Here is a 24,646-nt window from a genome sequence, read left to right as displayed (position 1 = left end):
GAAGAATGTCTAATGAGACAAATAAATAAGGGAATAAAACCTGGCCAGTCATCTCCCAGCCTGAGCGAGTCATACAATGCATTTAGCTCTTGTTCACAGCCCTGTTGCCCTTTCCCTGAATGCTAGAGAGGAGGCATCCTTTAGTGGGATATCCCATACCCATCCTGCTGATGACAAACGAAATGGAATCCTCCTTTATCACACATGTGTATTGCCACAAGTAACTTTAAGCAAGGAGCCTTTATAGTCCTGGTATAATAAAAGAAATGAAATCTACATTAAAGCAGGTTATTTTAAGAATTACCTACCATCTCATCATTTCTCTGCTTTTAACAATTAAGATGTGAGGACATCCTCTCTAATTAAAAGCTCATTATAAATGAGCTCTGAGAATATAATTAATGTTCTCCAGGAGTGTATGAGGTCTGAAATCATCTACTGATGTGTTTTTAGATCTCTGTTGTATTGATTAAGAACTTCTGGCATTGCACAGATGATACACTAAAATTTATGCATTGTATCATTCATTTACAGATGTTTTTCTTTTATGCATGTCATTATCAACTGCAAGGTATACTTTTCTTTTTTCTTTTCCCTATGTGGAGAGGTTGTGCTTCCTTTTCTATCTCCCTTTTGGGAGGGGAAAAGAGGAGGAGGGAAAACCAGATCTAATATTTGGAGAGAATGGATCCAGGCTCTGAGAATAGAGGGAGAACAGTTCTGTAGCTCTTCAAAGGGCTTGAGAAAAGTCAGAATTTAGAGATAGCGATGAATTAAACAAAAGGAAGATTGAGGCTGGAATTGCCCTGTGTAGGAACAGTAACCCTGCATTAAATTTGAGCTATCATTTGTCTCCAGATCTGTAGAAAATTCTGAGGGCATGAAGTGAAGTTTAAAGATAAGAAAGAAGTTTTGCATCTTTTTAGTGCTTTTGAAGAGAGAGTAACCAAAAGTGTTTGTTACAAATCCTTAAAGACTTCCTTGAGAATTTCTTCAGGAGGTAAATTTAGTATGTGACAGGATTGTCTTAATAGATGATGACTGTTTTTTGAGCAAGAATGTCTTTGATCATTCAAAGGAACACAAAAATTAAGAAAAGAATTGTCACAAGAGGAACAAAAGGATTATGAAAGCTGGAAGCAAGAAAAGAATATAAACAGAAGCATGTTACAAATTTTCTGACATGAAATTATGAAGACTTATGCCATGTGTCTGGCAAAGCACCAGACATTTACTGTAATTTATAACTATTGCCTTCTTTCTGATTGTTTTCCTGTTTGCTTATGGTACAGTGGGAATATTAATGTTAACATAGCTTAAGGCTTGAAATATGCCATTCTTCTACTCTAAAAAGGATGAAAATGTAATTAAATAGGAACAAAAGGGACACATTTTCTCTGGCAGTGAACTTGTGCACTCCCATATTTTGCTGGGCTGTCTCAAAAAATGTCCTGCACCCAGAATGAGGTTCAGTGCTTCTGTGAGTAATGTGATAGAGGCTGGAGCTGGTAGGGAAATGAAATATATGGAATGCACAGTATGTGCCATATTATTATTGAAATATGGCATGGAGTGAAAGCAGCTGATCACTGAATTGCTCTGTGCATTCCCTCTGCATAGGAAACAATGGGAATGAAAGGGAAAAGCATTATAAGCAAAAATCAGCCAGTATTCCCTCTGAGTAAAAATGAAGAAGTAATTTAGAAAAATGTGTTAGGCATGGTGAAATGATTAGAAATTAAATTAGGTCTGTTGGGATTGCTGAAAGAACATCAGCTGAGAAACATCACAAACTTGTGCCTCTTGCAAGAATTTGCATCGTGGTCTTTGCAAAGCAGCAGAACTTCTTATGATAATGGTTTAGAAAGTAGATCATTTAAATGTGGAGGAAATGAAGCTCAGACTCAGCTTTTTCCATACCAGCACCACAGCAACAGTTCTTTCCCCTCAACAAGATTTAGGAACGTTTCTTCCAGCAGCTTCCCTTTGCCATTAAGTTTGAACAATTGTGTTTAATAGAGGCTTGTCATTTGCACGCCATGAGTGAAGGAAAGAGGAATAGTTCTTGGAAAAAACAAACTCCAATTAAACACTCCAGGCCCAGTAAAACTGCTGGGCAGGTGTTTCATGTCAGGCTGATGTATAATCTCCCTTCTAAGGAAAGCTCCATTTTTAGGGAACTTTATTGCAATCTCAACTGTTCTCTGGGAGTGGGCAGGACAGAACAGCACCTGGTTCCTGTGTTCTCCTCAAAGATACCATGCCAGCTTGGCAGGTTCTGTTTTCCAAAGAAAATCATATTGACTGGCATTAATTCTACTTCCTTTCTTTTATCCTCCATTAATTGAGACTTGTAGGAATCGCTCCATTATTTTGCTAGGGTCAATGCCAGGTCTATGGGCTCCCAATTATCCAGGTTGTCTCATTTGCCCTCTAATGGCACCAGCACAGGACCTGCTGCTTTCCAGTTTAAAGTTCCCTTGACATTTTGAGATCCAATGGAAAAAGAACAACAAGAAAGAAAAGAAAATCATTATTGTGGTCTGCTAAATTATTTTTTCTGCTTTTAATAAATTCTTACAAGCAAGACTTTTGTGCTACCTTGTTTTAAAAAGTGCCAGTGTTTGGCATTTTGTAGCCAGTTTTTAACATTCTGCAGAATTATTCTGAGAGTAGAAATATTCCCTCAGATCAGATTGGCACATTATCTTAACTTGCATTTTACCTGCTCAAACAGAGAATACAAATGTCACATATTTACTCTTTCTGCATTGACAATTGTCTTGTGTTATTCAGAAATGAGCCAATTCCATTTTGAAATGTCTTTCTATTCCAAAATATGTTAAAGGTTTTTTTTTGTTTTGTTTTTTAATTTTTTTTTCTAAAATGTTCTGGGTAAGTTGAAAAAATGTTTCTCCTGCTTTAATTTATATGTTTCTGTTTGCTTTTTTTCCATCATAAGGTATTACATGAACTTGAGAGACTTACTACATAAATGCTTTCTATTACACTTGTGATTTTATGCTCCACATCCTTCAGAATTCGGGGCTATCTGATTGCCCACAATTGAGGTGAAATATTCATTTTCAGGCTGGAAGTTATCTTTAGCTACATTCCAACTTTATCATTTATTGTTCCTCCCTCCCTAAAGTGCCTGGAGAACTCCCAGATTTTACCAATGATGCTGATATAAAGGCAGACTCAGCGTGTCTGAGAGATTTTTGCTGTCTTTCAACTCTTGGCCTCCTCAGTGCACCTTTCCTTGAGTTCCAGCCTCATTTTTTATATTTTCTTAGGATGAGTTTTCATTCCATGGCCTCCTTTGTGCCTCTTTCTATCCTGTGCCCTTGGGATACACCTTATTAGTAGCTGTAGGAGTGCTGGGAGTTTGTTTCAGATTAGATCTGATGCAGGCACGTGGCTGCAGTGACCATGAGCAGCTCTCCTTTTTCCAGGCAGGATCAGATCTGTGCCAGTCCCGGGGGCAGCTCTGGCAGGGCACATTCCCAGCTCTGCTCTGCCCGTGGAGCTGTGCCCGTGCTGACCTCTAGTGTCACAGCAGACTCTGCCAGGCTCCACTCTGCCTTTTAAGCTCCAAGGTGGCACAGAGGCATGGGATATTTGTGCCAGGAAAGGCCTGGATCAGGAGTGGTGTGGCCAGCAGGAGCAGGGAGGTCATTCTTCCCCTGTACTCTGCACTGGTGAGGGCACACCTGGAGTGCTGTGTCCAGTTCTGGGCCCTCAGGTTGGGAAGGACATTGAGACGCTGGAGCGTGTCCAGAGGAGGCAACGAGGCTGGAGAGGGGCTGGGAACACAAACCCTGTGAGGAACCCCTGAGGGAGCTGGGGGTGCTCAGCCTGGAGAAAAGGAGACTCAGAGGTGACCTTATCACTCTCTACAGCTCCCTGAAAGGTAGCAGGTGCCAGGTGGGGTTGGTCTCTTTCTCCAGGCAGCCCTGACAGAACCAGAGGACACAGTCTCAAGCTGCACCAAGGGAAATACAGGTTGGATATTAGGAAAAGGTTTTTTATGGAAAGAGTGATAAAGTACTGGAATGGCCTGCCCTAGGAGGTGGTGGAGTCACCATCCCTGGATGTGTTTAGGAGAAGGCTGGATGTGGCACCTGGTGCCATGGTTCAGGTGAGGTGTCAGGGCATGGGTTGGACTCGAGGATCTTGAAGGTCTCTTCCAACCCAGTCATTCTGTGATCCTGTGTGATTCTATGACCTCAGTGATCACTGAGACCATCCTGTCAGCCAGGCTGAGTGCCACCTCCAGTCCCTTCCTGAGCACAGTGCCTGTGCTTTTGTTTGGTATCCCTTATTCCTGAGTTTCCAGCAACTTGAGAACGTAGTGACAGATTATGCAGGAATAGCAGAGTTCCCTTGCAATTTCTTTTTTACCTATGTAACTGTACACAGCTGTTAAAAGCAGAAACTGCAGCAATCCTTGTCCAGCATTCCCTCTCGATCCCAGAAGTTACCAAACAAGTCCAAGCTGTGTTAATAAAATAAATCCTTTTGCTGTTTCTGAAGCAGAGAATTTTCTGTTTTCCACATTCTTAGTTTTCAACACCCCGTGCGTTCAGTAAAACCACATTTGTTCCTCATTTCCACCACCCCTTTTTATAATTAGCACAACACCTTCCCAGGCAGTCGAGCCAGCCAGGCTGCTAGAAAATGGATTTGCCTTCCTGCAAGAAGGAAAAGTGCTTTACTGTGGATTTAGGAGCTGACATCTGTACTGGCCTTCCAGAAGGACAGGAGTCTTGCTTTCCCAAATTTGCTGCCTAGACATAATAGATATCCATATGTAAAACCAGTGCCTTATCCCATATAATTGACTCTATGATTCTGTGTTAAACACAGCAGTGGAGGGGGAAAAAAGCAAATAAAACCCCCCTTTTCATCCAGCCTAAATGGCCTACCTTTTATAAATGACCCAGATTAGCAAAATCCTATTTAACAAATTATTCCTGGTTTGTTACGATCAGTTCTGCCTAATTTTAGCTAGAAGGGCGACTGAAGAATAAATAGAAATGTTGTGGTGATTATTAGAACTCTGAAAAATTCTAAACACAAATAACTTTGGAAACCACTAGAAATAAGTGGGTTTCAATGAGACAGAGGAGATGGTATCTCACCAAATGAGCACCTCAAGCGTTTTGATAATAAATTTTGATAAATTCTCCTTCCACAAGATTTCACCTTGAGTAAAAGGTGCCTGTGTACCTGTGACAGAATTATTGTGCAACTTGAACTGTTTGGTGTGAGCAGCAGCAGTTAAGGACAAAATATTGCTGCAGCTGGAAGGACTAAATAGAGGAAGTATAAAAGAAATTTATATATGTGAGGGAAAGATATTTTTGTTGGGAAAGTTAATCACAAACATCATCATGGCAGTAGTGTGAGGAGCGAAGAATTCTGAAAGCTGGGAAATAAGTTCTCACTCAGCAGTGCAGTCTGGACTCAATATGGCCAAGAGAGTATAAAGCCAAATTAAAATCAAATTGAAAAGGCAAGATTGCCTCACTTGTCGTTGAAAAATTGTGCTGGGATGCAGATACAAAGGCAGCCATTTCAAATGGGTTGGAAGCTCAAGGGATGAATATTACACCTATTTACATTATATTAATTATGTTATATATATTATATTAATTATGTATATTATATTATAGTATATTACATTACATCACATCATATCATAACATATCATATCAATTTTATTGTATTATTTTTATTATATTAATTTTTATTATATTATATGTATTACATTATATTGAATTTTTAATCCCAGTCAGGCTCTGAAGGTTATCCCGTTGTAACCCTGGTACCCAGAGCCCAAGCTGACTGTTCAGTCAGTCCTCCTGCCCTGAGGGATGTCATCCAAGCTCTGACCTCTGAAATACTCTTTCCTGCCTTGCTTCTGTGTTTTGCACAACCAGCCACCTGGCTTATGGGATTCTGAACAATTTCATCTTTTGAGGAGTGATTTTCTGCCACATAATATTTCCCATGGACAGATCTGTAATTAAAAAAATTGGGAATGGATGACAACACAGTGATCATAGACAAAGATACTCTGTTTCTGATTTATCCTTTAGAAAGATCAGGAATATGCCATATACCATATTTTTGCTTAAACTGCATTCTCCTCCATCAATCAGTGGGAAAACTATACTGCAACCAAAAAAAAGGAAAAAAAAATCTATGCAAAGAACAAGATGTGAGGTGCTGGCAAGGCAGCCCACAAGGCTTGGTGCAGTAATAATCAACTAATTCTGACAACTCTCTGTAGCTGAGGATGTAAATCAACCCCACTTTTTTGTCTCAAGTGATGGAAATTCAAAGAATGAACCTCAGCAAGTTTCTGCACTTTAGCTTTGCTGAGCGAGGCATTTGTGCTCCCAGTGATGACAAACAGCAGTTTGGGAAAAGGCTCTGGAATGAATCATCACTCAATAATAAAGGGAAGGGGGAGGCAGAGGTGACTGGAGAGCTGTTTTTATCTGCAGGCTGGCTATGGGGGGGGAGCCATCTGCTTCCCACTCAACCTGCAGGGCATGCTCCCTGGCCTAAGGTGCCTTCAAAAGCCTTTTCTTCTTTCAGTCTTCATCTTCTGAGCAATAGAGATTTCCTACTCTAACAGGAGTATTTGTTAGAAATCCTTGGGAACATTGAGTCAACCCATTTCTCAAATAATGATGCAGGTCTGGTTTGAAGGAAGAGTAAAAGAAAGGATTCCATGATAATAATTTCATCATTTGCCAAGGTTTTGAGAGCAGTATAAAACCAAAGCATCAAACAAAATTATTCAAATTAAAAAAAAAAAAAGCAAGCCCATGTCTAGAGCTTGTAGAGAATATAAGCCTGTCTGCATACTTATCTCTGAATAAGGAATTTTTAATTCATATTATTTTACTGTCTGGGCTGCTCAGCTGACATGTACTTCATCCCTTTCACTCCCATTTCCATGCTTGCTAAGAGCCACTTAGGAATAACTCTAATCAGCTGGAAGGGAGCAGCACAACTCTCCAAAGCATTGAAATAGGCTAAAAATAAAATGCATCGCAATATAAAATGAGAGTTACATGGTAGGAAACTCAACATTTCCAGTACATCTGGGATTGCTGCTGTGTGAAATCGGACACGCAGGTGGGGAGTTTTTCCTCTTCTGGTTCTTTCTGCACTTTTTTTTCCTCAAGAAATCATCTGTCACACCACAGAGGATCAAAGAAGTGCAAACTCTGAGGGATGTCTCAGGAAAGGAGTTACTGTGATGGTTTATTCCTTTTACTTCCAGTGATGCATTCCCATTTTCTGTTCAAAATCACAGCCCATGGAATATTTTCAAGTTGAGAGCAGACAGAGACATCAGAGATGTCTAATGTTACAAATTACTGCAGAAGCACCAAAAAGTTAAAGTTATGAAGTGAATGATTTATGAAATGATGGAGCCTCCTGGGGAATTTAAGCCCAATTATTGGTTTAAGAGAGAATACTTCAGCTTGTGGCAGAATTTGAGCAGCCCTGTTCTGCAACATGCTAAAAACCTAGGAGTAATACCTAATTTTTGATTCCCAGTTGTTCTTGTGGAAACTACTCCTATAACATCGTTTTTTCAAGCCATTCAAATCTGTTTTGAGCCTCTCAAATTTTAACAAACCTGGCAGATTTTAATGACTGTTAGTAGACAGAAATCTGTAGCTTTTACGTCCTGGAATTCTGGAGCTTTTCAAATTTCATAAAGAATATATATTTTAATTATAGCATCTCTACACTAATAGTTTTTTGGTGTTTTTTTTTTTTTTTGTAATTAGTGATACTTTGTAATATCTTATGAACCTACGATCAACTATAGTTTACCTTTTGCTTTCTCTAAGTATCTTAAATGACAGTAGCAATAGCTTTTACTTTGATTTAACATCCATTTTTTTCCCTCTGAAATTCTGTTTAACCAGGATTCTCTGATGCACCTGTGTAAATATTATTTATATCAGAACACAACTTCTGTTCAAATCATTCTGGCTGTCTATCAGAATTAAATATAATGGCCTAATTAATCTAACTCATTACATTTAGAATGACCTAACACTTTTAAAAGTAACTTTGGGAAAAAAAAAAAAAAAAAAAGCAAGGCAAGCCTTAGATCTGTACATATTCCAAAAGTGTTGAGAAATCATCTTTTTCTGCTGCACTAAATGACACATTGGGGCTTTTTTCCTCTTCTGATTTTTAATGGCTCAGATAAAAGGCCTGACAACAGAGGCTGAAAACTCTTTGAAACTCTCCCCAGTTAGCCGAGATCAAATTCTTCTTAATTTAAGGAAGATGATGGAGCAACTGCTTAAAGTAATGGCAGTGCTGGAGGTGATCAGGAAAATGCTGCCTGAACAGAGCAGCTGTCAGATAATCCATATTCTGTTCTGGAATCATGGCTCTGCTTTCTGCTTCCCTCCCTTGCTGGAGAGCTCAGCTCATTTTGTTATAGATCACTACTAAAAGGATACTCTGGGGTCAGAAATGGATTCTTGGTCTCCAGGTAAAACAGACAGACCTGAGTGAATGTTCACAATTGTGAACTCACAAAATGGATTGAATTTTAAATGGTGGTGTAACTTGGTTATGTTATTTACATACAAAAGTGTGTTTGTGTTTGTAGATGAGTCTGAAACTTGGGCTTTGCTTTCTGAATTGAAATGGAAAATGTCCATTAACTTTCTCAACCCTCCAGTCAGTCCAAAATTCACAAATATAAAATGTGGCTGTAAAAGTCAAACTGATTTTGTGCATACTTACAAGCAAAAAGCACTTCAATGTATTGGTTTGGGTCTTTTTTTTTTTATAGCCAAGGGTTCAATTCTAATTATACAACAATCACTAAGTCTTTGTTCCATGCTTGCAGTTATGTTTTGCACACATCAAGAATTAGTTTAGTGCTGTCTAGAGAGACATTGAAAATAGTTCTGTATTTTGGCTGCTCTCCTGAAAATAATGAAAGTAATTGTATTGGGTACCTTGTATAACACATTAGTACTTTGAGGAAATTAAATATAACATGTCTTTATATCAAATATTGTTTGTCAGGTAAGTTATAAAGTTATTTTTTAAAAGTTATATTAACATTTGTTAGTCAAGACTTTAAAAAGAATGAAAATAGTTACATTCCTGACTGTAAATCCTTATAGATTACACTTTTTCTTTCATGTTGCCAGGATCAAACCTCTCCTTTGGACTGATCTCATAGGAGACTTTGAGGCCCTGGGCCACTGTTTGAGAGAAAAATGCAAATATAGATAGGAAAATTCAAGACGCCTTCCCAAAATCCCCAAGTTTTCATGCTAAGATTTTATGCCCAAGGATAAGACACAGCTACCTGCAGCAAACAAAAGATTGTCAGAAGAAATAATGCCAGAATTGCTTCATTTGAAGGAGCAGAGGTTGTTTCTAACGTTACAGATTTTTGCTAAGAGCTTGCCCCGGAGAAAAGCAAATTAAAGAATCTTGTTTCATTTTTAGCAAAGAAATCTTAAGGGTGTAGTTTGTTTTCAAATGGACTCTTGAACCCCTTATATTAGTCTTCCTCACTGGTTCTAATGCTCTGCTTATAAATGAATTCCCATTTTCAGGGTGAGCTGGTGAAACATTACCTGTATTCTGGGCAGCAGGTGGACAGATGAAAAAGGGAAACTATTATTTTCCTCCAGATGTCTTGTTTATTGGGGGCAAGGAGAGCAGGGAGGTGGAAATGCTTTTCAGAGGGGTGATACATCATTGCCCTGGTGGATAATGCACTTTTTGTGTTTCCTGAGCAGCCCAGCAGTGGGATGCTGCTGCTGCAGCGCAGGGAGGAAATTCTGCTATTCACAGGAGTGGCTGTCCTCAGGTGCTCACTCCCCCAGAGCAGATTGCTCAGTGCTGGAAAGGACAGACAGCCCGGACAGCCCCAGACCTCGCCAAGAGTTGTGAGTGCCTCGGGGTGGGAAGGGTCTGTGAGCCTGATCAGCAGGGAGGAGCACACACCTGGGGACAGAGGGGCTGCAGGTGCTGCTGGAGCTTGGCTGTGCCACCACCTCCAGCTTCTCTCTCTGTGTTTTCAACTGTGCTTTTAATGCTGCCACTGACCTGGGGAAAAAAATATATTTATATATATAACTATATAAAAAATATATTATAATATATATATAATATACATATTATAAAAATTATAAATATGTATTATATATTTTCTATTGTGATGATATAATATAATATAATATAATATAATATAATATAATATAATATAATATAATATAATATAATATAATATAATATAATATAATATAAGTACCATAACATAATGATATAAATGTTTAAATTTTTTGAGGTTAGCCTGTGTGCAAAAATCTCTGCAAATTGTTCCTAAAACAGTGACTGCTGTGTCTAAAGTCTAAGTAACCTTGAACCCAAACTTGCATTTAATCATTCTGTGTCTGAGAAAGAGAACTGTTAAATATTACTGAACTTTTCCTCATTAAACAGGTGTTGAGTTTATTAGCATGTGTCTTATTAGCTGGCTAATAAATGCAGGTGATACTGATTATTTAATGAGAAGCTTTACCTCTACCAAGATGTTTTAAAGTATTCATTTTGATAGATGTTTTAGTGTTCAGTTCTGAATATAAAAAATCCTTCAGTTGAACTCTAATGAGTTGAACTACACCCTTGTTCCTGTATTTGGAGAGTCAGTGAGGTTTTCGATCAACACCCTGTTGATAGAACTGGAAGACTGAAATGTATCATAAATATTCTTGTTCAAAACTAAATATTTAGAATTTTTTGAAGTGCTGACCTTACTTTGGAGGATGCTGCAACTCATCACATTTAAAAGTTAAGTGGAAATACTTAAGTTAATCAGCCAAGCACTTCAGAAAGTTCTTGCAAGGCTGTTTTGATCCAATTTAAGATGTATTACTGAATCTTTTAAAGGTAAAGAATCAGTAAATACTTGATTATCCTTCTTTTGGATTGACCCGAGTTACAAATAAGGCAACATGTAAAATCTACCATCAGATCTGCTCAGAATCAAACGTTATTAAGAATTTTCCTTAAAAAATACTGTCCAGTTTCTTAGGTTGTGTTATATGGAAACAATATTGATGAAGTCAATTAAGCACATGTAATTTTGGGATTCTCCCAGTGTTTTCCAGTACAACTATAAGCAGGGATAAATTTCAAGTTGTCGTGTCATTTATGAGGAACAAGCTTGAAAAAGCCTCCAATAGTCCAAGATGTTGGTAGAATAGAAGGAAAATAGCTGGCAGCAGGATCACAGGTACTGCCATGCACACAGGGAACAGGATCTGGGCTTCCTAACAGGATTCACCCTGACAAGGATTTTCCCTTAATAATCCTCCTGTTTCAGATGGCTCAAACAGATTTCGGGCACTGAAATGGGTATGCTTAAAATACCACTTATCCCTGATGGCTGGAATCCTGTTCTGGAAAGCATTTGGGGGAACAGTGGTTGTTTTGTGTTTTAAACCAGAACTGGGAACTTAACTCTGAAAAAACCTTTTAGAGTGCAGACTCTGGAGTTTGCAGCCTGTCACTAAGGAGCAGATTTATGGTTTGATTTTCAGCTCTCACTTCAAAGCACAGAGAAACGACACTGACCACAACAACAGAAAGTTTTGAATGGAAATCAATCAGCTTGAAGTGATTAATGCCTGAATATTATATAATTCCCAGGCTGGCATGCCCACACCCAGCCCTATCAGGTTTGGCAGACACAGACTGGGATGACCAAGAGTGTTGGGTCACTAAAAGGTTGTGATTGGCTTGAAAAGTAGTTTGAACTACAGGTGTGAATTTAAACTGCTACAGTCCCTGTCATTCTCTCTTTTTTTTTTTTTTTTTAATCCATTCTAACTTCATACCTTTAGAGTAAATTAAATTTGTCCATTTAGTCTCCTGTAGTCAAGCTTTAAGGTAAAGGTTGCAAATATGTCGCTTGAAGGAACATGAAAATAAGGAACCGATTTCACTCACCCCCTAAAATATGTGAGAGTTTATGAGAGTTTAATGTTTTCCCAAACACATATGAAGAGTTATGATATAACATTATTGCTATTCATAAATGTAAGAGACCAATGATCTCCTGGGAACTGGTTGTTTTTCTGGGGCTATTTTCTGCATTTTTGTTGAAATGTGGCTGCTTCAAAGCATTATGACACTTAAAATTGCATCACTGCTGATAAAAGATACTTTTACATGTTTAATTTTAAAGGTACACTGTTTTTAAAGGGCTTTTTGTTTGGTTTTTTTTTTTGGGGGGGGGTTTTTTTGATCTTGCAGAGATACATTTAAAAGGTTTTTTCTGAAACCTGCAGTATATAATGTGTTTTTCCTCCTGTGATGTGTGTACTTACCATGTATATTTGAAGTATTCATTTTTGATGCCCTAAATCAGGTTTTACCTTACTTTGCAATATTAATTTTGCTTACATGATCAGACTTTCACATGAATATGAAAACACCAATGATTTGTATTGATTTTTCTCTTCCTTGTTGGTTTTTTCCCCCTGATTTTCTTGCTGAGCTATTCTAAAGTAAAAAAAGTAAAAGATACCCTATAGGCCATCTTCCAAATGTGCATAATACATGACCTGGTGCTTAATGTTTTTCAGCATCTCAGAAACAAGAACATATTCTGAATTTTGATTAAATGCATTTGATGAGCCATCTAATGGTTTGATGACAATGTTTAAGTCAGGGTTTCTTGAAGTTAATATATTGTGTTACACAAATCAATTCATTCCATTAGTATCCTAAAACCCCAAGCATCTGTTTGGAAGCTCAATAAATTGGACTGCCCTGGTATCTTTATCTGGGATATCAATATTCAAAAGCCTTCCTACATCCTGAACGTGCTGATTGCACCTTTTTCCTTACAGAAAATCAATTACCCTTCCCTACAGCAGCAGAATTTTAAAAAGATACAACCCAAACTTGAATCTCACTCTCTGATTTGATGTCTGGATGCTCTGTGTGTGTACAGCTCTTGTGTGGGCCTTGTTTAAATTCAGGATAAGGTCACTACCATGCACCTGTTACTGTGCAAAAGCTTTCCTAACAGCCAATATCATCAAGGGTGCCAGGGCTTTGGAGGAGTTTCTCTTGGCTGTCAGACTGGGCTCAAATTTTCCAGAGAGCCATCCCTAGTGAGGTGTTTTTCTTTGACTTGGTCCCACATTCCTGGCTCACCAAAGTTCAGGATTAGCATCCTTCTCTCCCAGCCTTGTTCTGAGTGCTGCCAGAGCCTGTGCTCTGATCCTGTCGGCTGCCAGCCAAAAATCACTTTTTTCCAAGTAAATCAAAATTAATATGTATGGGTAGCAAGAGCAGACAGGACCTTCCCTGGCTAGGAAATGGTGGGGAACAGTGAATGTCTGTGTTGTGCTGTTTGGGGATGCACACAGAGTCTGCCAGAAATGTTCTTAGGACAGCCGGAATGGAGAGATTGGAGCACGCAAGGAGTGACAGATGTGGGATGAGGAATTGGTGAATCTGACTCCATGTTCTTAGAAGGCTAATTTAATATTTTATGATATTATATTATATTATATTATATTAAAGAATGCTGTACTAATCTATACTAAAGAATAGAGAAAGGATACAGACAGAAGGTTGAACTACTTAAAAACTCATGACTGACTCCTCAGAGTCCCAACACAGCTGGATGGTGATTGTCATCAAGTAAAAACAATTCACATGCTGGATAAACAATCTCCAAACCACATTCCAAAGCAGCAAAGCACACGAGAAGCAATCAGATAATTATTACTTTCATTTTTCTCTGAGGCTTCTCAGCTTCCCAGGAGAAGAATCCTGGGCAAGGAGATTTTTCCAGAAAATGTGACAGTGACAAAGGGATGTCCGTGAATAAAAGCCCCCTGGCTGAGGACGTCACCCTTCTGCTTCTCTCACGCACACAGCGATGGAGATGCCCCTCAGCTGGTGTGTAACGTGGGCTCTGAGCTGCGTTTTCGGGAGCTGTCCCTGCATTCAGGAGGTGGTCACTAGATGGCATCTTTGGGTATAGAATTTAGGGAAAAAATCATCTCTAACATTTCATTTGTGCTCAGCCTCGTTTCAGTTCACTCTTATTTCTGCCTGGGTATAAAAACCTAAGAAAGGACATGCCCAGGCAGCAGGAGACAATGGGGAAGGAAACTTTTTCTGTATTTTTTTGTATTTTCTGAGCAGTGGGGTTTCTCTTGAATTCTATTATGTGTAAACATTTTGCAATACTTTTCTAGGTAATATTTGTGGAAATTCTTGGATTATGTATGATTGCAGATCTAGGAATCTGTCATTTGTGGGGGTTTTTTTCCACACTCCTTACAGATGATGGTCAATCACTTGGAAATATTCCAGATAAAATCATACCTTGAAAACACTTAAAACTGAAAGCAACCATTCATCAGATACCAGCAAGGATTTCCAGGTTAAAACCAAAACAACTTCTGCAGCAAAGAAGAATGTGTCCAGCACTCTAATCCTTACATATTAAGATACCTTTTTATATTTTTACATAGGAAAACATAAAAGCTGCCATCCAAATTCTCTTGATTTGAAGGTAATATTGATCTCTTTCCTAAAACCAGCTGAAGGTGAGGGTAATTCAGTAGGTGGCAGTCCTCTTAAACCAAAGAAGATACAGTGTGACTATCAGAGATGGGATGTGAATGCAATAAAGTGTTTATTAAACATTTCCATGTCATCCAAAGTCAGGATGGCTTGCATTTTTATTTAGAGTCCTCCAAGCTATTGACACTTTATTTTTCCTATCTGTAGCTGTTCTGTAAAATCGTAATAATAACTTTCTAAATGTATTTGAGAAAAGTTCTTCTTGCAGACTTCTCCCAAGTGCTTGTCTGTGTGTCTAGAGCTTGTTTTGTTTCTTTTTCTTTTTTATTTTCTTGCTTCTCACACGACAGGAAGGATCTGTCACTCACACATTACCCAGTGTTTTCGTCTGAATTCCTTATAGGATGATCCTTAGAACAGGAATCACTGTTCTCACTCAATAAATGGCCTGTGCTGTTAAAAATCTCCTCTTGCACTCTTCCCAAAGAAGTTGAATCCTTTGGCAATGGTGTCAGCTGCCTGTTTCCCTTTCCCTTGGATTTGTATCCATGATGCTCCTTGTCAGCAGCATGAGAGACCTCCCATTGATTCAGTTCTCTCGTTTGTCATAGCAGGGAACAGATGCTGCTTTTTTATCTTACCTACAGGGCAGATTTGTTAACCCATCAGTGTGCAAATTTAGGCACACAGTTTGTGGTGATTGGGCGTGGGGCTGGGCTGAGTTTTCATCCCTAAATTGGCTGCAGCTGTGAGCAGCAGGTGAGCAGCACTGACAGCAATGAGCCAGGGAGTGCCCAGGGGCACTGAGCAACCCCAAAGGGAGCAGAGGGCACACAGGGGCAAGGCATCAGCAGGAGGGGATGAAAGGTTGAGGCTAAGGAACAGGAAGGGCAGACCCCTGCAGCCTTCTCAGGTGAGAGGATGTTACTCTGGATGGGCAGGACCTGGAGCCTTGTGCTGTGGTGAGGTGTTACTCTGGGTGGGTTGATGCTTTCTGAAATTGTGTGGTGATACTCTGTGTATCATGGGTGTCTCAACTGTGACATGCAAACTATTTGAAAAGTAATAGCACAAAAATACATTCATTTAAAATAAAATAAGCCAGAGCTTTATTGGTGTAGAAGAGTGTGAGTTCTAAACCTGTTAAATATAACTCCTGTTGCCTTCTTCCCTCCTGTTTGCTTCACTCCCAGCCCCTTTCAAGGAGCCTACGATCACTCCCCCTTGTGTGAATGGAGTGCACTCGGAGACACTTTTTTAAAAATAAAGCCAAGGGAGTTGCTTGTTTTCCTGAAACACAGAAGGTGTCAGAGGCAAAAAGCTCTGATAAGCTGCTTAAGGTGCTCTAACAGTGTTAGTGGACACACAGGGGCTCAAGTATGGGCAGGTTGAAGGGAGATTTTGATAACATTCAGGATTTTTTGACAGTGACTGTGGCTTGTCCTTCTCCCATGTCTTTGGAGAAAATGTGGCAAAAATACAACTATTTCCAAGGAGCCACTGAGGATGAGGCCAGAGAATGTCTGGGAGAAATGAGTAAATGTTGAATAAATGTCTTATACCAGAGGGATGGTGTAAAAGTGCGAATTCACATGAACTTTGCTGCTGCAGTTGTTTCCAACAGCTTCTGTGTGTGAAGGTGTGAGTGGATGACTTCTGTGGGTTTTACCCAGTTATAGATTGTATATGTGTGACAAATCATGGAAGAGATAATCAGAGAAAACTCTTGTGTGCTGGGAAGCACTCAGAGCAAATCTGTATTGTAGTGGTGTAAAATAAACAGTTGTGTGTTATTTTTTTATAGTCTTGTCCACTAGGAATAAATCTGTTTTTAAATGTAGTAGGATTCCATCACTTTGCATAATGTACTGGAAATACAGTCAGTGGAGTAGAAATAATTAAATGAAAAGAGAGTGGTTGATGGCCCTTTAATCTTTTTATGTGCAACATAAATGCCAAAGTAAAGTACACAACTCTAATAGCTACTTAATGGCCATGCAGGATGTTGTGCAGTGGGCAAATAACTCTGCAAATGAAGAGCTGCTGCAGAAATCCTTTAAAAAAGTGTGGAAGAAAGTGACACAAGCTTTGACTGGGTGAAACCATGAAACAGATTGGAATGGGATATCACCTTATCACTGCTGTGCTTGACTGGGCAGAAATAACACAAAATCACCTTCTATTATCTTGGGAATGTCTTTGACATCTCTGGTGATCAAAGGCATCATTTTGGGCTTCCCAGTGTCTGTAACCTCGCTTGTGATCAGGGGAGGAATCACATTCTGAGGTTGTGTCTGTGGCTGCAGCTGCAGAATGCAGAGCTGAATAAATCTTGAGCTAAATTCTGCTTCCAGATTGATGTGTGGATATGACAGGAGATCTCATCATCTCTAATTGCTGTTGCTTATTCCAAGTGGTTCTTGCTGCTTCAGGATATTGAGAATACCAAAAGTTAGGTCTGCTTGGTAGTTTGCTAAAATGTCTTTAGTAAATGCCTTTACAGAGGAGGGCAGCTTGAAATGTTGATTTGTGCAGTGGAGCAAAAATTCCAGTGAGCAAAATTTTGATCAAAGTTTAGTTTGGAAAAGTATTTCTTAGCTCTGATAATGGAAGGAAAGAAAATAGATCCATTAGTATAGTTTCAAAAATAGAACCAAAATAAAACAGGAGAGACTTTGGCCTGGGAAGTGTCCTCTGGGATTTTTCATCAATCAAAAATATACATTTAAATTACATTCAATTTATATAATTTAGAGGGTGCTTTTCTCCTCTCTAAATTTTGTACTTTCCCCAAAGCTGATGAAGCCTTTATTTTTTTTCTTTCTCTGCTTTCTAATCTCCTGACTTTTTGGCTGAAGAAGTCCCTTTCATTAGATCCCTAATTATGTATTCAGGAAACTCCTCATTTCTCTGATTTTTTTGGCTAATGACCACCCTGCTTCGCTTTATCTCAATGCAAAACATATCGTGGCATTTATTCCTCCAGGAATAAAGCAGATGGCATTTAGCACAACATCTGGGGGAAAAAGAACCCCTCAGATCTTTAAAGTGTTTTTAGTAAAGTAAACACTGTTAAAATGGATTGATGGTTTTACCTATAATACCCCTGGGTGGAAGGCAGGTTGTTTTAGTTCCTACCTATTTTGAGTGTTTTGTATCTAGAGACAGGATTAGAAATTGATGTGTGCCAGCAGTATTTCAGTTTATGACATTTTGTGGAGAAAAATCTTCAAAAAATCAGTGTTATTCATATTTTGGTTCTGGGAGGAGCACCCTGATTCCCAGTACTGAAAACACCTCAGTGGAGCTGGGCTGCTGCTGTCAACACACAACATTGCAATTGATTTTTGTGATTACAGGCCAACAAAGCAAATCAAAATACATCTAAAGCTGGCAGAACTGCAGTTAACTCTAAATCCCACACTGTGAATAGCAAATCTGCCTTTATCTGCCACATTCCTGTTACCCACTTCTAGATGAGGCCTCTTCTTTTAAACAATATCTTCTTAAAATTTTGACATTATAATGTTCTTGAGGTGACAAGTTGTCAAGTTCAAGTTATGTGATGAGGAAGGAGATTATCTAAAAGCAGTTTTGTCCATTTTCTCCTGAAATGGTGGTGGTGTATGACAATAAATTGAGGTGCCCTAGCAGTCCTGTGAAGAGTAATTAGACAGTGATGCATGAAAGAGTGATTGTTTAACCAGTGGGAACTTCCTGTGTCCAAAGAACTCTTCAAGCTGTGCAAGTCATTGTCACTGGGAGGTGATTATGTCTTGTGCTGTCTGTGTGCAGGATTAGGGTAAATAATGAAATGGGATTTTTTAATGATATATTTGGAGGATTAGATTTGCATGGCCTCTTTGTGGATTAAGTTTGGATATGCTGAGATGCAATTTATATGTGAGAAGGAGATAAAGGAGAGGGAGCAGGGGGAGAAGGTGGGAGTGTGATTATCAAGCACAGAGAGATGGCTAATCCAGGTGGGCTTAATACACTCAATTACATTTTTAGAAAGGAATAAACCTGCTAAGTAGAGATCTCAATTAAGTGCATCCCATCTTTGAGACACTTTTTGGTTTTGGTTTTTTTTTTTTTGCAAAACAAAAATTCTCAAATTAAAAATCTCTCCCACTTCTCTTTATTTGCCTTTTTCCATTCAAATCTGAGAGGTCACAAAGTCCACAATATAAAAGCTTCTATCAGGTCAAGGCTGTATTTTTACATTTTCACTTTGCAGGTTTGAGAGTGATTTTGGGAGGTTTTGTATGTCAGTTGAGAGGTTCAAGCTTTTTACATAATTTCTCTTTAAATAGCACCCAGACTATTTGATTTCTTCAGTTATAACATTTTACAAATCTCATAAGTACAAAGATGCAGCATGATTCCTTTTTTTCTTATTAGTTTATAGGCATTAAGCTGGGCACATAATGGAGTTTCAGGAATATGTCAGTCTTAGGAGAATTCATTTCCATATCACCGCTTGCTTCCAAGAATTAGTAATTTAGGCTTGCGGAAAACATCTAGAAATTACAAGTTTATTTTGCCATTCCTGCTTTTGTAACCTTTGGGCACCTTGGAAATGGGTTTTGACATTTCTGTAACAATCAAACAAATGTACATTTTTATCATTGAATTTACAAGCTTAAAGCTCAGGTGCTTTTTCAGCTGCATGACTTTAATCCAGGTTTATTGCCTGCCTTTGGTGTTTGCTGGGCCTCTGGGAGGCTGTTTGCACTCCCTGTGCCTCAGGTTCCTCATTCTCTGAATTGCAAAGCTTTTCTGAGGAGAAATTTCATGAATGTTGACCCTCAGCAATAATCTGGTCTTTTATGTGATCCATTTCAGGGTTGATTTTCAATTCTATTTAGGCAATTTCATCCTAATTGCATGATTTGAATTTTGATTAATTTTTGTAACACTTGCATTACTACAAGTGCATGTTCGGATATTATTCAAAAAATGTGTAATATACTAAGTTTTTTAAACCTTCACTGGATTTGGGGGAAAACAAGACAAACCACCCTTCAATTTAAGCAGTGCACAATTAAAAGCCATCTAATTTTCTAGTGATCCATTCATGAGAGTTTCAAAGTGTATTATAAATAAAACTTCTTCAGTTTCTGTCATAGAAGAACTCAAAAATCTTAACTTTGAAAACAATTTTACTGTCACATGTAAAATAAATCCTTAATCTAGAGTCAACTAAGTGGTGAAAAATGAAACTTGAAAGGGCCTGGCTTGAGGTGTAGATAAAAGATTGTCAGATTTGAAAAGGAAGACCTACTTTCTGCTCCTTTTTGTGAAGACTTCAGCAGATGAAGAAAAGGCATTAGGTGAAATTGTAAGAACTAACAAACCAGAAGCTAACAGAAAGGATTATATATATATATATATATATATATATATATATATATACACATATATATATATATATATATATATATATACACATATATATATATATATATATATACATATACATATACATATACACATATATTTCAGGCTGATTTTTAGTATGATCTTTTAGTGTTCTTAATGTCTACTTATGTCTCCTCCCCTTTTTGCCTGCCTTATTTTGGTTTTTACAGTCTATGAATTTGAATCTAATTAATTAGACTTTATTTCCAGTGGTGGCTTGGTGTCAGCAAGGAGAACCCCAGGCAGGTAAAACCCTCAGTTCTCAGACTCCTGAGTTCTTCCTTTAGTAGATGTTCCCAGTATAGATGGAGAGTGCTCAGCTGCAGTCTAGAAATATCACATTAATCATTTGAGAGGCCTTTTCCTGCACAAGTGTGTTTCCTCCTCCTCAGTTTCTCCTGTTTGAGGTCTAATTGCAATGTCTGTTGGCAGAAATTGCATTAATTTCAAGTAGATTTGGCATGGGGGTTGCCCATGGCTGGTGTACACACAGGTAGCACAGAGAGCCCATCTCCAGTGTGTGCTCCAGACTTTGGAGCAGCACTGTTCATTCAGCCACCTCCTTTTTTATATGGAATGCCAACCACTTGGGAGACATTTTCTGCAAAATGTGACACAGTCAAGCAGAATTTGACAAAATTGTCATTAGAATTTGAAAGCTGTGTTTTTTTCAGTGTTTTATCGGCTCATTCTTCAAAAGTAAGGGGGACTGGAAAAATAACAGGGTGGTAACACCAAGTTCAGATAGTCTGAAATAACTCTAAAAACATTTGTTCAGAATCACTAGCATAGTCCCTGTTCCACAGCTTTTGAAATTTTCTTGTGGGATGTGAGGTAGGAATAGGTTGAGTCCAAAGCAGTGGGAATGGGGCTTGGGAAGGATCTGGAGTATCAGAAGTGCCTGAGGGAGCTTGGTGAGGGGGGGATGGTTAAAGCTGGGGAAAAGGAGGCTTCAGGGTGACCTTCTGGCCCCCACAGGAGGGGACAGCCAGGTGGGATCAGGATCTGCTCCCAGGGAACAGGGACAGGACAAGAAGAAACAGCCTCAAGTAGTGCCAGGGGAGGTTCAGTTTGGATATTAGGAAGAATTTATTCATGGGAAGAGTTTCCAGGCATTGGAACATTGGTACTGGAGCCCGAGATATTTAACAGCCACGTGGATGTGGCACCTGGGGACAGACATGGCTTAGTGGTGGCCTTGGCAGTGCTGGGATAACAGTTTTACTCAGTGATCTCAGAGGGCCTTTCCAACCATAATGATTCCATGATCCTGTAGCTGTATGATCAGTAGAGACCCAGCTGTGCCTGAGCTGTGTGCTGTGGTTGCACATGGATGTCTGCTATTGTATTGATCAGAAATTATATTCACATCAATTGTTTTAAGGCTCATTAGCCCTTTAATGCAGATCAAAGCTTTCACTGGCTTATTACTCATCAAAATGACTCAAGTGAAGTCTCTTTGACCAGAGAGAAGTTTTCAGGTCCTGTGGATTTTCATGGCAAAACAAATGTGTGGCATCACCTCTGTTTATGTTTTGCAACATTTACTGTCTGACTTCATTGTGTGCTTGTTACGTGAGAAGTATTTTCACTGCATTTTCTGGGGGTTTTTTTTGTCCCTCTCATAAGCAGCAAAAGAGTGGGTTTAAAAAAAATTATAAAGCAGTATTGTTTTTAGAACACTGCAACAAAATATAGAAATGATAGCTGTGGCACATTTCTAATAGCTGGGCTGAATCATATTCTGTTCCTCTAATGGCATGCGTAATTGCTCCAGGTTTTCAGGCGTCCTTCAGCCGCACTTATTTAGATTAGTGACTGATGCATTTCCATGGAAACTTGCAGCAGGGAAAAAAAAACCCCTCCTGGTACAGCATGGAGCTGAAGGGATGTGGGCTTTGAGCCTGGTGTAAAATAAGGCTTGCTTGCTTGTGGTCAGCTTGGTTTGGGGTTTTTGTTGCAAAGGGCATTTTGTGTAGCAGCAATGTTTTGTGTAGCAATCTGGAGCGCTTGTCAAATCCTGCATTCCTTGATAGGCTTCAACTTTTTGACTGTGGTTGAAGGAGTACATTTTGAAATGAAGTGTCTGGGTGTTTTTCTCTGTGAGGATGTAGAAGCACCCAAACCCCAGGTAAGCTGGTGAGAAACTGGCTGGAAAGTCCAAGTCCAAGAATGAAGCTCATTTTGGAGGTGTTGTGCAGAGCTTTAATGAAGGATCACTGAGTTTTGAAGTGCTAGTGGCAGGAATGGAAAGGTTTTATAGGACCTCCATCAAATTACATTTTCCATGGAAAACATTAATTGCTTCTAAAGACTTTGCACAGTACTGTTGCTTTCCTCAATATCTGGTGCAATCTTTATACGCACTGCCTAACATATAATATCTGATTTTTAGTGCTTTCTTAGAAAACTTGATTCTCAGCATTCTCAGCAATTTTTTTTCTAATTTCCAGCAGTGTTTAAGGTTGCAACATGGATTTTCAAATGCATTCATTTAAAGTAATTGCCCTTATGTGTCTACACAATGCTGTAAGGACAAGTGTGTACCATCCTTTTTAAAAGGTAGGAATATTCTTGGATTTGGCACCTTTCCTGCTGCAATCATCCTAATTATTTGGAGTACTGATGTAGGTTCTCTAGGAGTAAGCTCTCAAACCAATGGTAATAGCTTCTTCTATTTGAAAATTAATTATCCTGTGGCCTGGCTCTGAATCATGTGTTCCTTGGCAGTTATCAATGCAAAGTACCTCTAACCATATCTATAAATGATTTTGATTTTTTATACATGTTATTTATTTTATTACATCTATACCTAACCATATCTGTATGTTCTGATACAGCACCACAAGTTCAGTTGCTAAAGTCTGGTACTCCTGCTAAAAGTGATGTGGTGTTTTTAAGTAATTTTTCTTTTGCATTTTTGGATTTGTAGTTGAATGTTGTATTTTAGACGCTTGCAACAGCATGGCAAGGCAGGAATTCTTCCTGGTGAGCAGGGCACTTCCACATCCACAGTTCCCTGTTCCACCCTCATCTTCCCCTCCCTGGTCCTGTGTAAACCTGGGTATCAGATTGCTCAGCACCATCCTGCTCTGAGCTATTTGTTTGCTGTGATTATACCATTAAATTAGAAGTTATTCTGAGGCCCTTACAGTGGAAGTTGTGAAGTGTTTCTCTGTTGTTGGGTTTGGTCATTTTCACTGTGCTATCCACAGTGAAAATCAGATTGAGGAGTCCACACGCACAATCAAGGCAGAGGAAAAACAAGAGGTGAAAAAGATGGTGAGGTTCTAGGAACTTCCCACGTATTTCCCATGTTCAGCAGCTTCTTATGTATTCAAAATTTTATCTATTATTGAAGGCAGAGAATTTGACAGATCATTGATCCTGAGTACAGCTGGTGAAGATTTAGACTTGAATGGAGCTTCTTGTAAGGGAGGAAATTGAGGGGAAACATTTGTATCACCATTGATGATAAAAGTCCATAATAACTCTTGCTGAAACTTGCTGTACATGAAAATTAATGATTTTTGAAATTGAATAGAAGAATGGCTTTCCAGGGCCTGTTTTTCCTTACTCAGCCCAAAATAATTCCCCATCTGTTCTTTCCAACTCAGAGTGCTCAATGACCTTCTCCCAAGCAGTTGGTTGTCTTTGTGGGGCTGTAAACACGTCTCAGGTAGGAACAATCCCTGTCATGCTGAGCAGACCACAGCTCCTGCCACACGAGCAACTGCAGAGCTCCTTCACAAACCTCTGATGGAATTTCCCTAAATTTAATGCAAACTCTCTGTCAAGGCAAAGTCATTAAGCCAGGTTTCACCTGGCACCTGCCCTTTGCTACAGGCCATCATTCTGGGTTATGCTGCTGCCATCAGTAAGAACACTGATATTTGCAGGCAATATTTGAACTATTTGCTGGGAGGATGAAAAATGTGAAATACGGTGTTATGATTAAAAACATTCATACCCTGAGTCAGCTCTAAGGAGCTGGAACATTACACCACCTGAGCTTTGTAAGTGAACAAACCACCCTGACCTTCAGGATAAATAACATTTGCAACAGATGATAGTGCCAGCAGGCAGCTCATCAAGACTTCTTTGTTCTCCCTGAATCTGAAAAACAAGATGCCTTTATTTATGTGTGCAGGAGCACTTTGGGGTTGACATGGAGAGCTGGTTCTTATGAGGCAGATACACATATTGTCAGGCCACAAGTTTTGGCCTGACTTGGTAAAAGCTGGGTATTTCAGCAAAGATCAAACTAGGTGCACATGGACCAAAGCCATATTCAGCTGCTAGAAACTCTAAGGCCAACATCCAGCTTTTTATGAGCTCTTCACTCTTTTGCTTTAAGATGCATTTAACTCTGTAAAGCAAAGAGGGGGAAAAATCTGTCCTCTGCCGATGAATTTCCTGTTATGAGACCACCCAGGGCTGTGTCTGTGCCTGTCCCAGACAGAGTGGCTTAATCCTTTGCAGTAGCTGAGGCCATGGGCACAGAGCTGCCATGGATGGGTTGGAAATGAGAGGCAGAGGGAGTGGAGACCCTCAGAAACCCAACAGGAGAACTCAGGGTGAGATCATGCAA

At 39.1% G+C, this 24,646-nt stretch overlaps 1 protein-coding gene across 4 annotated transcripts in view; it reads left to right on the top strand.

The window, feature by feature from the left end:
• SHANK2 (SH3 and multiple ankyrin repeat domains 2) overlaps positions 1–24,646 on the top strand; it is a 271,165-nt gene that overhangs the window by 109,891 nt on the left and 136,628 nt on the right. The gene's annotated exons all lie outside the window — the stretch shown is intronic.

This window comes from Melospiza melodia, chromosome 6 (assembly GCF_035770615.1).
Source record: "Melospiza melodia melodia isolate bMelMel2 chromosome 6, bMelMel2.pri, whole genome shotgun sequence".
Taxonomy (NCBI): domain Eukaryota; kingdom Metazoa; phylum Chordata; class Aves; order Passeriformes; family Passerellidae; genus Melospiza; species Melospiza melodia.
This window is presented reverse-complemented; position numbering and strand designations above follow the sequence as displayed.